The sequence below is a fragment of the Mytilus edulis genome, chromosome 2, assembly GCF_963676685.1.
Source record: "Mytilus edulis chromosome 2, xbMytEdul2.2, whole genome shotgun sequence".
In the NCBI taxonomy this organism is placed as follows: Eukaryota; Metazoa; Mollusca; class Bivalvia; order Mytilida; family Mytilidae; genus Mytilus; species Mytilus edulis.
This window is the reverse complement of record NC_092345.1, coordinates 31,847,241-31,863,098: the sequence shown is the minus strand read 5'-3', so window position 1 is coordinate 31,863,098 and position 15,858 is coordinate 31,847,241. Positions and strand designations below refer to the sequence as shown.

General features: G+C 31.6%; 1 protein-coding gene across 1 annotated transcript in view; it reads left to right on the top strand.

Moving 5' to 3' along the window:
• Window positions 1-366: 366 nt before the first annotated feature.
• LOC139511966 (homeobox protein php-3-like) overlaps window positions 367-15,858 on the top strand; it is a 67,438-nt gene continuing 51,946 nt past the window's right edge. Inside the window, exon 1 of the mRNA XM_071299204.1 lies at window positions 367-690. The gene's annotated coding sequence lies outside the window, so the exon portion shown is untranslated. The remainder of the gene's footprint in view (window positions 691-15,858) is intronic.

Below are 15,858 nucleotides of genomic sequence, written 5' to 3'. Positions count from 1 at the left end.
TTGTCTGAGGGTGAAATAAAGATAACTATGAGCTGTAGACTACTCTCTTTTTAACATTAGCGCACGTTTGAAGTTGCAGATATTACAAAGATGTTTTGTCTTTTGAATAAGTCGAAACTAAAAGAGAGATTAAAAATGATTTAGTAAATTTTAAGAAAAACTTAACTTTCATCGATTAAAAATCAACAATTTTGTTAATTTATTTTTTATTTTTGTCCTATGCAGAACGGAATTACGGTGTAATGGCAAGCCAATGGATGAGTTAAAAATCTAGCGTATTGGGTGGGTCTACTTGTGCGCAGTAATTCACACAGTTCAAAAATAGCCTATCTCTTCCATCTTTAAAATTCTACCTCCGCGAACTGTAATTAATATCTAAGAATTTTATATGTTTTTCTCATAAGGTTTTAGTCATAAACTTTAATAACAGGCGTTGAAATTCAACACCATTTATAATAATTCAAATTGGTTTGTGGTTTTCAAATTTAGTACTTATAAAAATTGAGGTTCCAGTTTTTTTTGTACCGAAAATCATTGTTGAATGGAATGACAAAATTAAGCAATAAATTGCAAGGACACATTTAAAAAATAATCATTTTCATTTCCCTTCTGAACTTTCAGTACCAGTAGCTGTTAATAATCACATCGTAAGCAGAGGAACAGCAGAAAAACACTGAGCGCACCCGAAAGGTAAGATTGCTTTTTTTTATTTTCTGCATTAAACATCAAATTCGTTTAAATGATTTCTTATAGTAACCTTATGCGCAATAAACGCTTGACAGCCATACAGGCTTTAATGGCGATTTTATTTCCCCGTAGTTTTTATTTTACACCCTTTCCTTGCCATTTCCAACTAACTTTATGGCAATCAAAATTTGATGGTTAAGATTGGTCTCTATATGAGCATTAGCACACCCGTTGTAAACGACTGCATTAAGACCTATTTTATGGTTGTAGAAAATTAACATTAATTGTAGTTATGTAAAAATAAAAATGACATAAAATAAGTAATTTTGGTTGAAGGCTGTTTGAGTTGTTTTATTATGATTTTTACCCTCTTCGTTGTACTACTAGCATAGATTTTGTCGGATGATACCATCATGTTATGTAACAATATAAACATTTTATAGATTTCTATTTTATACATGTAACATATAAATATCTATATATATATGTGCAATTTTAGCATTAAATCATATTGAAATAGATACACAAAAATCATTACATATTAAAATTTTACGATGCATTAAGTTGCTGCAATGTAGCTATTTATTTAAGTGTTACTCAATGTTAAATAAATTATTTCTGGTGTAATTCGACACGAAATTAAAACTGGGAGACCGGAATATATAAATTCAAAATCACCCGTGCATTATTCTGTTAAAATACAATTAAAGTTGACTTTAAAGTTTATATATTTAAGTATTAAATTCATTGTAATAGACATTAAGCAAGTGACATTTTATATTTTGAATTTAACTGTTTGTCGGTATCACCCGTCGTTTTTAGATTTACCATACGGGTTTAAATTCATTTTCTATAATAGTAGTCAGTGGACTGAATGGTCACTGCGAGTTGTAATTTTGTATCTTTGAAAATTAAAATTTTTAATTCAAAGTTCGGTTTGGTTTCATATTTGTTGTATGAAAACATACTACAAAGGTCCCAACAATAGATTTTTTCTTCAATCGTTATATGAATTCAGAAGGTAGAGGATATTTGAAAAAAGCAACCCCACCACCTTGAACAGTTCTGTAACATTAGTATAACATTTGAGATAGATGTCCAGGAGTTTTCTCATGACGACGAAAGTACTCAAATGTCAACTGAATGACCAAACTCAGTTGTAAATGCCTCCGCGGTCAAACTCTCATTTCATTTTCAACCTATTTAGACAGACGCTGCAAAAACAGACATTTTTTTTACCAAAAAAAGGTTTTCTAAAAGAAAAAATACTCGCTATCTAAGCAACATACAAAACTATGAAGTTAGCTATATTGGATTCACGTGCATGTGTTACTCGATTGCATTTTGCATATTTCTTAACCAATTTCTTATCATTTCAAAACTATCAATGTTAAATTTCCCACGTCTTCATTTGTGTGCTTTGTGATACATTACTTTCAGTTTTTGATTTTCATTTGAGTTCGTTATTATCTTGTTATTTTACTTTTTATATTCATCCTTCCATTTGTTGACTTTCAATATGAAAATGTTGATTCTGTTGGTGTATATGCTATATTCAAATTTTGTCTTTGGCAATTCATAAGTTTATAACAACTAAAATTATGAATTGCCAAAGACAAAATTTTAATATAACATATGTATAATTACATCTTGTACGAAAGAATATTTCGTTTTAAAAGCTACAGCTTCAAAGTATTAATTAGACCTTGGTAAAGGAACGAAGTTTTTGGAAATTTGGAACACACAACGCTACCGCTCTCATAAATCAGATAAAAAAAGTACTTGTTAATTTACAATTGGCAATAACTGTTGAAAATAAGATAAAGTCAAACGACAGGAAAAAGACACACCGTTTTAAGCTTGTAATTTACAACTTGGTAGACCGCCCGCATTGAAGAAAGCTTAAGTAACTGTAACACGCATTTATTAAACCTTAAAATGAAGAGAAAAATTATGTACCATCTCTTTGAATAAGAGTATGAATTTTTAACTTTATTTACAAATACGGGAAACAGATTATTTGTCCGATCGTTCCTTGGTCACCCTATTAAGGAGTCTTATTATCTAAAACTTAGAGAAATCTAATATGACACAAGTCTTCACACTTTCAGGAATAACCTTCTATAAATTTTAAATGAAATTAGTTTTGTTCGTCAGAATATTGGTGCATTACTTTTTTTTACCGTGTTAATGGCAAAAGTATACAAATTCAAAATAATAACTATGACTCAAGTAACAAAATACTCAAAGTAAAGTCAAAGGGCACAAATCTTGAATACAAATAATTCATGTCATATATGCATTTTCTTGAAATCGGATACATGTAGCTCTATTTTGTATGTGCACTTTATTTATTTTTCGATTAATACATATGCATTCGGTCGTCCAAATATTTAATACAAATAAGTTTGTTAATTACATAAAATGCATTTTATTCATTTTTTCTAAATACGTCACCTAAATATTTATAATAATTAGTGAACGTCAATGAAGTATATTTTTGACATCTAGAAATACAATTGAAGGTTTTGGATTTCAGAAATCGTGTTGAATTCAATTTTAACATATGCATTTCATGACTTCTACTCTAGATCATAACAATAAAACCTATACAACGGTTATCTCTCGTAACAGTTTCACCCAGTTTCAGCATTTTAATCCTCGATCACGATTTATTTACATACAAATATTCTAGGGAATTGTAATTCTAAATCGTGCTACAATTAACTTTCGTTTTTTAAGACACTTTCTAAGCGACGTTCATGTATTATGCAAGCTTTTATTTTCAACAATATAGTGGTAATTTAAAGTTGTGTGAGCAACATCTAAGTTCAACTGTGGCAGTTCCCCTGACAAATTTCAGTTATCATCATTTTTTATTACATTTTAATGATGTTCGAGTATTGTTTCAATTGATTATTTTATTTTAATACACATCTATCACGCTAATTGTAAACGCATTCAAAACGTTGTGTATGATGTGTGTTTTTTGCTTTTAATAACTTTATCGTTTTGAGAATTGGTCATGTGATTATAACGCTTCCAGTGGTCCATAGAAAAAAGGGAAACAAAGCTATATTCTAACATTCTCAGAAACACTACAGGATAAAGACAAAATTTTATGACGACTTTTGCAATAAAAATAACATTCTCCTTTTCGTTTCATTAGTGTTGCTTAGCAACGTAATTACTAAAATCGAAGAAAACCATAACACATTTTAGGTCATAATTAACCATTTTTTGTAATGACACCCTATCCGGGAAAGTTTTTAATATTTTATGTACTATTGCACATAATATTGTTCGCGTGACTATTGGTATTTATGAAAAATGACGTTAAATAGTGTTACCTGAAGCTTATCGATTTATCTTTTTATCACTTAATTTGTTATAGAAAAGGGAAATATAAAATACTTAAAAAAAGAAAATGATTTAAGCTAGCGTGTTGCAGCTGCACAAAATGCAGAGCTAAAGCGAGATAACCCATTATTTTCTCATGGATTTTTTAAGTAGCGCAAATAGCAATTGATTAAAATGAAGCTCAAAAGCTTATCATTCCATGAGAGATACATTAGTAAAAAAAAAAACGAAAACAATTAAACAATGTATGATTGTATTGAAACAGCAACATATTAAAGTCTTTAGGCTTATGATATTAACCTTATTGAGATTGTTGGTACCCTTCTACATAGCTGTAGAATGAAATTCAAAACAGTGTGGCTGAGGCCATTGATTGACACATTAAATTCATCCATTGACTGGGACAATTTACGTGAACGTTTGTCTGTAACGACCACTGTTCACGACGTACCTACGATAGATATTTAAACTGTGGGGTCACCAAGGTTTCTTAACGCCTTTAATTATAAAATAATTCGAAAAATTAATCAGAAATAACCGTTATACGGAAGCCGATAAGGGCCATTCAAAAAAAAAAAATTATGTCGTAATTTCGACATAACATGTCGTTATTACGACATCGCTATGTCGTAATTTCGACATAACATGTCGTTATTACGACATCGCTATGTCGTTATTTCGACATAACATGTCGTTATTACGACATCACTATGTCGTTTTAACGACATAGCTTAAAACGACATAGCTATGTCGTAATAACGACATCTCTATATATATTAAAGAATATGTATTATCATTGCCAAGAGACTAAATGACACAGAAATTAACAACTATATGTTATCATAATGCCCCCAATAATTAGAAAAGCCCCCGCATAGTCAGCTATAAAAGAGGGACGAAAGATACCAGAGGGAGAGGCCCCGAAATGCTGTGTGGCAGACAGTGTTAACATTAATTAATTATTAGCTCCCTTGGTAAAACTCCAAATTTCATATTTAAAGTATTTCATTGTTGATTAATTTACATGATGCTTAATAAGTATATATTTGTTATTTGCATATCTTTTGCTATTTGAATTCATTGATTAAAGATATTTATTCATATTGTAAAGTTTAATATTTGTATCGTTGCAAAATCTTTGGTCACCTTCTTTGGTTACCTTCTGTGAGAAACTTATATAATTTATAGATCCTAATCAAGGAGATACCCACTTAGTGTGATAAACTCTCTACTTGTTTGAACTAATATGTGAGGAATTATATGAGGACTGACATACATCCGACCTATAAACCAGCGCCCAACTACATGCCTTCGTGTAATAAGGGTGAATTGAAATATATTGATTGCTCTCTTTCTACTTACAAACGTTGGACACGATGTTTCTACAACCTCTAGTATTTAAAACAGAATCTTCGAAATTTCATCAAAATAAAAATGTTAGAAAACACGAACCAATATTAAAGCAAATTCAATATATGTTTCAAATTATGTTTTTACAGCTCTTGGTCATAAACTAAGTAATATCTAGTATATTTGATGATTATATTAGCAAAGCTATGTGAAAAAAACCGGATGTCCAACGTTACATTTATGAAAAACTGTTTTAAATCTTATGTATAGTGATCCTATTTCTTATTCTCTGATCTTCTTGATACTTGGCAGGAACAACGACAGATGTCGGTTCTTTGTGGCGTTAAAGACGTTATTTTTGCCAAATTTTATTTGACTCGGTGGCTTTATATTAAGCGGGAATAAGAAAAATGTCCAACGACGTTTTTCGTTATCTCAACGACTGAAAGTGAATTTTGTAAGTAGCAGAAAATGAATAAAAATAGTAAGACAATAATAATATCTAACAAAAGTACAAATATTTGCCTCATTGTTCGTGAGTTCAAATATTGCTGATTCAATAAAATCTTCTCTACACAGTCGTTTTTCAAACGGTAGCCATTTTGTCCAAGTTGATATTTCATTTTTCAAAGCAGTTAACGCGTATTTTTTATAATTAATCAAAACAAAAGTTAGATACACGAAGAGTAAAAAATGACAAGATTCTTTTCTTATTAACTACATGTTTGGGTCTTAAAGGAATAAAATGCTTCCACACATTACAAAACAGTAGCCAATTTGTCCAAACGTCGAAAGTTCGAAAGACGCTAATTTCCGTCGTTACATGTGCTTAAGTTTCAATTAAATGTTCATGATAATTAAAACAAATCGTGTTGTGAAATTTGGAAAAAACAGGTTGATGATTGCTGCCGAAAAAAAAGAATAGCGCATGTTGCTATAGACTCCACCCGGGGACATAGGTTCGACACAGGTTAAATTTTGCAATTTTTATTAATCGTTTATAGCTTTTAACGATTTATTTAAAAGAATGGTGAAATGGGGAAAAACATCTCATTACATGAACTTCGTCCAACTTTTGCAAAGACAATTTTTAGACACCAAGACAATCCTCTAAATGTAAAATTCGAATTGAAATTTATATTGTGGAAGTACTCCATAGATCATTTAAAGTCGTCATTTCAGTAAGGTGCAATCACCAATATTAAAAGACTTATACCAGTTCACGGAGTGTTTTACTTCGCGATTTGTCCTGCTATTCATGTTATAACTGTCGTGATGAAATTAATTCCTGTACTAGCGAAGCCGGAACTTTTCGTCAATATAAACTTGTGCATGAAATGGAGGTACTAGTAATCGAAAGACAAATCCAAAACAGCGACGAAAACCGTTTCATCGAATTTTAAAAACCCGGGATTATTTAAGCCGTTTTCGCGGACGATCCAGGAGTAGATTACTATATTTTAAAATGTATATCAGAAATTAAACACTATAGATGACTTGCGGAAATAATTCTCAAGCCAAGGTTCAAGTAATTGAAGGGGTGTATTTCGACAACTTATGTGCCAGGGAAAATACAATTCTATTCAAATTTAACCAAGGGTAAAAATGTTCGATTTACTTGCAGAGTGTCAGATATATTTGTATTGGGGTTGAGTTAAGATTTAGAAATTTTACAATGACAGATGATATGCACCTTGAAAGTTAAACATCATATGATAAAAGTTTCGTACATCTAAAAAAAAATATCTTTTTTACGGAAAACTGTACCACATCTGCCTATATCTACTTCTGTCCTATCTTTCTTTCCCACATTACTTGCGACAGTAATGCATTTTTAGTTGAAATAACTTAAAGGGTAAACATTATTAAATAGATTTCCACAACTTGAGGTAATTTATGATAAAATGACATCACAAAACGAACAGAACCAGAATCAGAAATTAAAAAAATTTTGTAATATAATTAATAAATCAACCAACATATAAAAAAACGAATAAAACTCGCAAAAATTAGTCAAAAACCCTCTTCGACGCCGCTTTTAAAGTGTAACGTCGTGTTTTAGGAACATCGTGCCCTTCGTTTGACAGTAAATACACAGCAATCGATACGTTCATTCACCCTCATTACCACAAACCACGGAGTTGTGCGCTTCTTTAAAGAAAGGTGTTAGGCTTTGCTTGCCTTGATAGGACTTTATGTCAGTCGGCTTAGTCCCCGGTCGGTTTCTTATTACTTTCGATTAGGATCTATAAAATATATAAGTTTCTCACTGAAGGTAACTAAAGAAGGTGACCAAAGATTTTGCGACGATACAAATATTAAACTTTACAATATAAATAAATATCTTTAATCAATGAATTCAAATAGCAAAAGCTATGCAATTAACAGATATATACTTATTCAGCTTCATGTAAATTATTTAACAATGAAATACATTAAATATGAAATTTGGAGTTTTACCAAGGGAGCTAATAATTAATTAATAACACTGTCTGCCACACAGCATTTCGGGGGCTCTCCCTCTGGTATCTTTCGTCCCTCTTTTATAGCTGATTATGCGGGGGCTTTTCTAGTTATTGGGGGCATTATGATATGACCTATAGTTGTTAATTTCTGTGTCATTTAGTGTCTTGGGAATCATAATACATATTCTTTAATATATATAGTGATGTCGTTATTACGACATAGCTATGTCGTTATTACGACAAGTTATGTCGAAATTACGACAAAGCGATGTCGTTATAACGACATATTATGTCGAAATTACGACATAGCGATGTCGTTATAACGACATGTTATGTCGAAATTACGACATAGCGATGTCGTTATAACGACATATTATGTCGAAATTACGACATAGCGATGTCGTTATAACGACATGTTATGTCGAAATTACGACATGCTATGTCGTAATTACGACATAATTTTTTTTTTTTGAATGGCCCTTATCGGCTTCCGTACCGTTATGTTTTGATTTATATAATTGATATAAATCAAAACATCGTGTTATTTCTGATTAATTTTTTCGAATTGCTTTATTAAGGTGTTGAGAACCTTTGGTGACCTCACAGTTTAAGTGTCTTTAAAAAGTACACAGTGAGCAATGGTCGTTACATACAAACGTTCACCTAAATTGTCCCAGTCAATGGATGAATTTAATGTGTCAATCAATGGCCTCAGCAACACTGTTTTGAATTTCATTCTAAATTCATCCATTGACTGGGACAATTTACGTGAACGTTTGTCTGTAACGACCACTGTTCACGACGTACCTACGATAGACATTTAAACCGTGGGGCACCAAAGGTTTCTTAACGCCTTTAATCATAAAATAATTCGAAAAATTAATCAGGAATAACCTTTATGTTTTGATTTATATAATTGATATAAATCAAAACATCGTGTTATTTCTGATTAATTTTTCGAATTACTTTATTAAGGTGTTGAGAACCTTTGGTGACCCCATAGTTTAAGTGTCTTTAAAAAGTACATAGTGAGCAGTGGTCGTTACATACAAACGTTCACCTAAATTGTCCCAGTCAATGGATGAATTCAATGTGTCAATCAATGGCCACAGCCACACTGTTTTGAATTTCATTCTATCTCATAAATTCTTTACTTTGTCGATATTGAAAATTGTATTTACTAAAATTCAAGATTCGACCAAACAAATATTCGAACGAACCCTCAAACGGCATTTCGATTAAAATTCAGTGAATAAAAACACACCTAAATATACAAACAAAACAGCAGTTAGGAGACTACGAACTTGGGGAAAATTGACTGTACGGTTTAAGTTATGTCGTTTAACCACCTTCCCTATGTGGATATGGAATTTAAAATGTAACGGAATATTTAACATCATAGTTACAACAAGCAGGATAGTTAAAGTGCAAAGTTTTGTGTACGACGATGACGTCACCAGTGGTCACAATTTATTTATTTGCCCATTTTATAGCAGATAGTTGAGTGGCAATAGCAAGCAGTAAATTCAAGATATTTGTTTACCAAGACTCTTTTAGGGCGATAAGGCAAATTACCTGAAACAAAATATCATAACAAGAGATTACAAATCGGAAGAATAAAAGTTTTTAAGGTGGCCATAAAATGGAAACGTAATGTGTGGTCTCTGACCAAAATGTTGTTGACAAATAGGGTCAAAAGTCTACACCTACACAAACGGTTTTAAAATTCTTTTAATTTAAGTTATTAAATGTTGTAATATTAAAGTTTATCTAAATCAAGCCGAATTCGCCATGTTCAAAGGTATATCGAAATTTGATGCTGTACTGTTTAGTGCAGAGTTTTAATGGGATGATCAGCTTTTTCAAATTTCAAAACTAAACTGATCTAAATCGACAGAGCAAAACCTACCAGAGACACTATTGTAGTATACCCTACATGGCTGTTTGTCGGGGCGTTGTCGTCTCTTAAATATCATTCTAATTATTTTACTCCTTCATTTCTTAACTTGTGATTCAAATTATATATATTGTTAGTTTTGTTTCATTTTTATGGAATGTGTTGTTACTGTACACCTATATTTTTAAATCAGGTAAGCAATCTTTAATTCGCTTGAATACCTAGAAATAAGAAATCAAAGAAGTAAATTCGTTATATTTTGGTGTAGCCAGGTTATGTGTCTCTTTAAAATAAAAGAGACTGAGCCAAATGTTTTCATTTCATGTAGTATTTAGTTCAAATGGTAATTGTGATAGGATTTTTATGTTATATGTTATTCACCATGTGTGGAAGTCTGTTTTAGATAACCGTACTTAAGCAACTAAAGCCGGTCAACAAACAACCTTTAACAATGAACAAAAATCATACTGTATTGTCAGCTATAGAAAGGTCGTACAAAAACATGTGAATTCATTCAAAAGAGAAAATCAACGCCATCGTTTAAAAAAAATCAACGGAAAAACAAATATGACAAACAGTAACCAACAGCAACAGGCTACGGGCTGGGTATCGGCACTTAAAGAATGTGTTCTTAAATGACCTATATTTTGTTAAGAGTCCATTAAAGCGTTAATCCAGAAACGGTAGTTTTTTTTACAAAAGGAATATTAGATTTTAAGTATACTATATTACATTAAATTTTCATAAGTTTACATATATAGTGCATAACAAATCCAATAATTGATATGTTTTTCGATGGCTCGAATATTTGCTATCTTCAACATTCTCTACCACACTTACTTGTTCAATCTCTCTCTATATATATATATAAATAAATATATATCTGTGTATATTAATTAATGGAGACGCGCTATATGCCTACGAGATAGAAACACACCAAAATGAAGAAAAAACATCTACATGTCAACACATGTAGTTTTCACAGACAGATGTCGACATCAAACTAGTTGCCTCTGGATGCGTGATTTTCTTGCTGTGTTGAAGACCCATTTGGTGGCCTTCGGCTGTTTTCTACCCTTTGGTCGGGTTGTTGTCTCTTTGACATATTCCCCATTTGAAAAACTCTCGTTGAGTACCAGAGAACAACAAAATGCAGAAATGTAAAAATGTTCATTCTTAAAATACGTAAAATTACGACAACAACAAAAGAAATTGAGCTATACTTGACCCACGTGTAAGAAGTACACCACACTCGAATTTTGGGTCTCAGGTTTTATTAGATTAATAAACATTTTATAAAGTGGACCAACGATTGATTGTAAAATGCAGATTAAATAATACAATTGGTTTTAAGTATACACGCTGCATATATTTAGACTTGTATAAAACTTAAGTTGTTTATTGTAGTAGTATAGTACAGTAATTGGGTAGAAAAACTATGTCACTGGTCTATATAATGGAGATACTAGTATTCAAAAGCTACACACTCAAAAGAAAAACGAATGTATACTTCTCGCTAGCATGTGTTGTGCTTTTCCCTGTTTATTTTTTTTAACTTAGGAATACCATAGTGTATCATGTTTAACATGTTTAAGGAGGCTTGAGGGTACACACATTTCAGAAAAAAATTAAACATTTTTTTTCAATATAAATTTTATGTATTACACTATAAATTGTTACTTTATGATATGGTAAAAAATCAACCAAAAACATCGATTCGTTTTGGCCCCAGATGACTTTTAGAATGTTTATATCATTGAAAAAGCTTCAAATTTTCTTCTTTTGGTGCAAAAATGTCATTTTTTGCATTAAAATTAAGCCAACTGAAACCCGCTTCTTGGTGCCGGATTTTCTCGCTGTGTTGAATACCCATTGTTGGCCGTCGACTGTTTATTGCTCTTTGGTCGCGGGTTGCTGTCTGTTTGACATACTCCTAATTTCCATTTCAATTTTAATTACACATACTTGACAAAAGTAGTAGTAATGTACCAATACAAATAAAATGAAACGAGGAGTCTACTTCAATGAAACAGCAATCCATACAAGGACCAAAATAACCAACCATAGATATTAGACGATTATTTTACCTATGGTAATTTCTTCGACAAAATACAACAGTCTATATAATATATTTATCTCTTGTTGTCCAAAATCCGTGAAATTTGTGAATAAATTTATCAGAAACAATGAAAGATCTGCACTTAACACCCAATTCTCCAAATAACGAAATGTCTGTTTATAGTGTATTGGTTTTTCTTCATCATTTTACATATAACACTGTAACACTTGGATGATTTAATACTTACGAGTAATTATTTCTATCCAATGAATAATAAATAAATATGTTGTTTTTATGTTATTATCGGTTTTAAAAACAATTTGAAAACAATAAATATCTAATTTAAGTTATATAAACATAATGTTTTGCGCAGTGAAAAAAAAAACAATTATTACATGTTTTAATTTAAAATGGACCATTAACTTAAGAATGCGTTGAAAAACTGCTTCATTTAACATTTATATGTTTAAAAATTAAAACAATTGATACATTTGAACCATTTTGTATGCACCATTTGACCTTAAAGACAAGAAAGCTTTATTCGTATAAGAGATATATTTGTACTTGCCATTGTATAATGACTTGGTTTCTTGACCTGAATTTGATTGATTTGATTTTTGGTGTTTAACCCCACTTTTAAGCACCGCTTTTATGCTATTTCGTGGCGGCCAGTTTTTATTGGTTGAGGAAATATAACAAAGAAGATGTGGTATGATTGCCAATGAGACAACTATCCACAAAAGACCAAAACGACACAGACATTAACAACTATAGGTCACCGTACGGCCTTCAACAATGAGCAAAGCCCATACCGCATAATCAGCTATAAAAGGTCCTGATAAGACAATGTAAAAGAATTCAAACGAGAAAACTAACGGCCTTATTTATGTAAAAAATGAACGAAAAACAAATATGTAACACATAAACAAAAGACAACCACTGAAGTCGGATTGTCCAGAGAAAACCACCGACCTTCGATAGGGAAATTGACAATCCTAGTCAATAAAGAGTCTAGTGCACACGCATGAGCGGGTTTCGAACTCACAACCTCAGTGTTGACTGACTAGTGGTTCCAAAAGTAACTACTTAGACCACTCGGCCACCGAGGCCTCTTCTGGACATCAATGGATTATCGATTGTAGCATTGACGAAGTCATCGAATTTGTATTTGCAATGTGCAGCACGACGGTTGGATATATAGGAACATATACCTATCCTTCCGGAGTACATGACTTCATTGCTGCATGAATGTATCTGGGGATCGTGTTGTTCTATCTTGTTCAAGTTTCTTTTGTACCGTTTTATAGACTTGTATATTTTTGTCGTTTTTCTTTTGATATTGTATTTTGTTTCGTTTTCCTGTTGACCTTGTTCTTGTCTGTTTGTCAGTTTTTCTTTAGACTTAGTTTTTATCGTGTTTCTTTTTATACGACCGCAAAATTTGAAAAAATTTTCGTCGTATATTGCTATCACGTTGGCGTCGGCGTCGTCGTCGTCGTCGTCGTCGTCGGCGTCGTCGTCGTCGTCGTCGTCGTCCTGCGTCCGAATACTTTTAGTTTTCGCACTCTAACTTTAGTAAAAGTGAATGGAAATCTATGAAATTTTAACACAAGGTTTATGACCACAAAAGGAAGGTTGGTATTGATTTTGGGAGTTTTGGTCCCAACATTTTAGGAATTAGGGGCCAAAAAGGGCCCAAATAAGCATTTTCTTGGTTTTCGCACTATAACTTTAGTTTAAGTTAATAGAAATCAATGAAATTTAAACACAATGTTAATGACTACAAAAGGAAGGTTGGTATTGATTTTGGGAGTTTAGGTCCCAACAGTTTAGGAATTAGGGGCCAAAAAGGGACCCAAATAAGCATTTTTCTTGGTTTTCGCACCATAACGTTAGTATAAGTAAATAGAAATCTATGAAATTTAAACACAAGGTTTATGACCATAAAAGGAAGGTTGGTATTGATTGTGGGAGTTTTGGTCCCAACAGAATAAGGGGCCCAAAGGGTCCAAAATTAAACTTTGTTTGATTTCATCAAAATTGAATAATTGGGGTTCTTTGATATGCCGAATCTAACTGTCATGACTGTGTATGTAGATTCTTAACCTTTGGTCCCCTTTTCAAATTGGTCTACATTAAGGTCCAAAGGGTCCAAAATTAAACTTAGTTTGATTTTGACAAAAATGAATCAGTTAGGTTCTTTGATATGCTGAATCTAAAAATGTACTTAGATTCTTGATTATTGGCCCAGTTTTCAAGTTGGTCCAAATCGGGGTCCAAAATTAAACTTTGTTTGATTTCATCAAAAATTGAATAAATGGGGTTCTTTGATATACCAAATCTAACTGTGTTTGTAGATTCTTCATTTTTGGTCCTGTTTTCAAATTGGTCTACACTAAAGTCCAAAGGGTCCAAAATTAAACTTAGTCTGATTTTAACAAAAATTGAAATCTTGGGGTTCTTTGATATGCTGAATCCAAAAATGTACTTAGATTTTTTATTATGGGCCCAGTTTTCAAGTTGGTCCAAATCAGGATCCAAAATTATTATATTAAGTTTTGTGCAATAGCAAGTCTTTTCAATTGCACAGTATTGCGCAATGGCAAGAAATATCTAATTGCACAATATTGTGAAATAGCAAATTTTTTTTTAATTAGAGTTATCTTTCTTTGTCCAGAATAGTAAGCAAGAAATATCTAATTGCAAAATATTGTGCAATAGCAAGATTTTTTTAAATTGGAGTTATCTTTCTTTGTCCAGAATCAACTTAAATCTTTGTTATATACAATATACAATGTATATTCACTTTTTACTACCAACTGATAAATTAAAATAATCTTTACCATTCAGTGATAACAAGCAGTTTTTTTTACATCTTAATATTTTATGATGTATTTAAATGAGTAGTTATTGTTGCAAACTCCATTAGAAATTTTAATTGAGATTAGTTTTGGAATAAGGGAAATCTGAATGTGATTAAAAAAATTGGGTTCAATTTTTCTCATTTGAAATTTCATAAATAAAAAAGAAAATTTCTTCAAACATTTTTTTGAGAGGATTAATATTCAACAACATAGTGAATTGCTCTAAGAGAAAACAAAAATTTTAAGTTCATTAGAACACATTCATTCTGTGTCAGAAACCTATGCTGTGTCAACTATTTAATCACAATCCAAATTTAGAGCTGAATCCAGCTTGAATGTTGTGTCCATACTTGCCCCAACTATTCAGGGTTCAACCTCTGCGGTCGTATAAAGCTACGCCCTGCGGAGCATCTGGTTTGATATTGTTTTTTGTATGTTCTTCAACTTTGTAATTTGACTGCGCCTTTGGTATTCTAAGTTTTCTACGTTTGAGAACAACATGAATATAAACATGAACACATGCAGTGAGTTTTGAGTGTTTGCTACGTGTTAAAGGCCTACAACTTTGTCTTGAGTCACAACATATATATAATGTTAAACATTTCAAAATGCACCCAACATGCCATATAGCACCGTCCCTTGGTGCCTCCTTCAGTTCAGCTAGATATATTTAGCCTACTCACAGTATTATGTTTTGTTACTTTCTAGAGGTGTGCCTGAGACGAAGTTATTATATATATACTCCTATATATGTACTAATATATGAAAACTGTTGTTTCTTATTTGTGTTTGTAACTATGTATACTGTATTGTTTATTATATTTGTAAAAGAATAATATTACAATGATATTATATTATGCTCCTTGTGACTCCATTTTATGGAAATAAAGCATCTTCTTCTTCTTCCATAATGTTCCAATATAATGCAAACGATAGGCGTTAGAATGAATAAAATAGGAAAGGTATTTGACACAACTATTTTTAATTTTGCCTCAGTTATCCCAACAAATATGTAGTTATGCTTTCAAATATCGTTTTACTTTTCGAGTGTCATCTCTGTCCAGAATAAATCGTACCTAATGTGAAATGGATTTTGAGAAGCATCAATTGTTTACGTATTTTGTTTAAGGTGTATATTTCGACCAAACAATGGACACAGATAAAAACAATACAAAC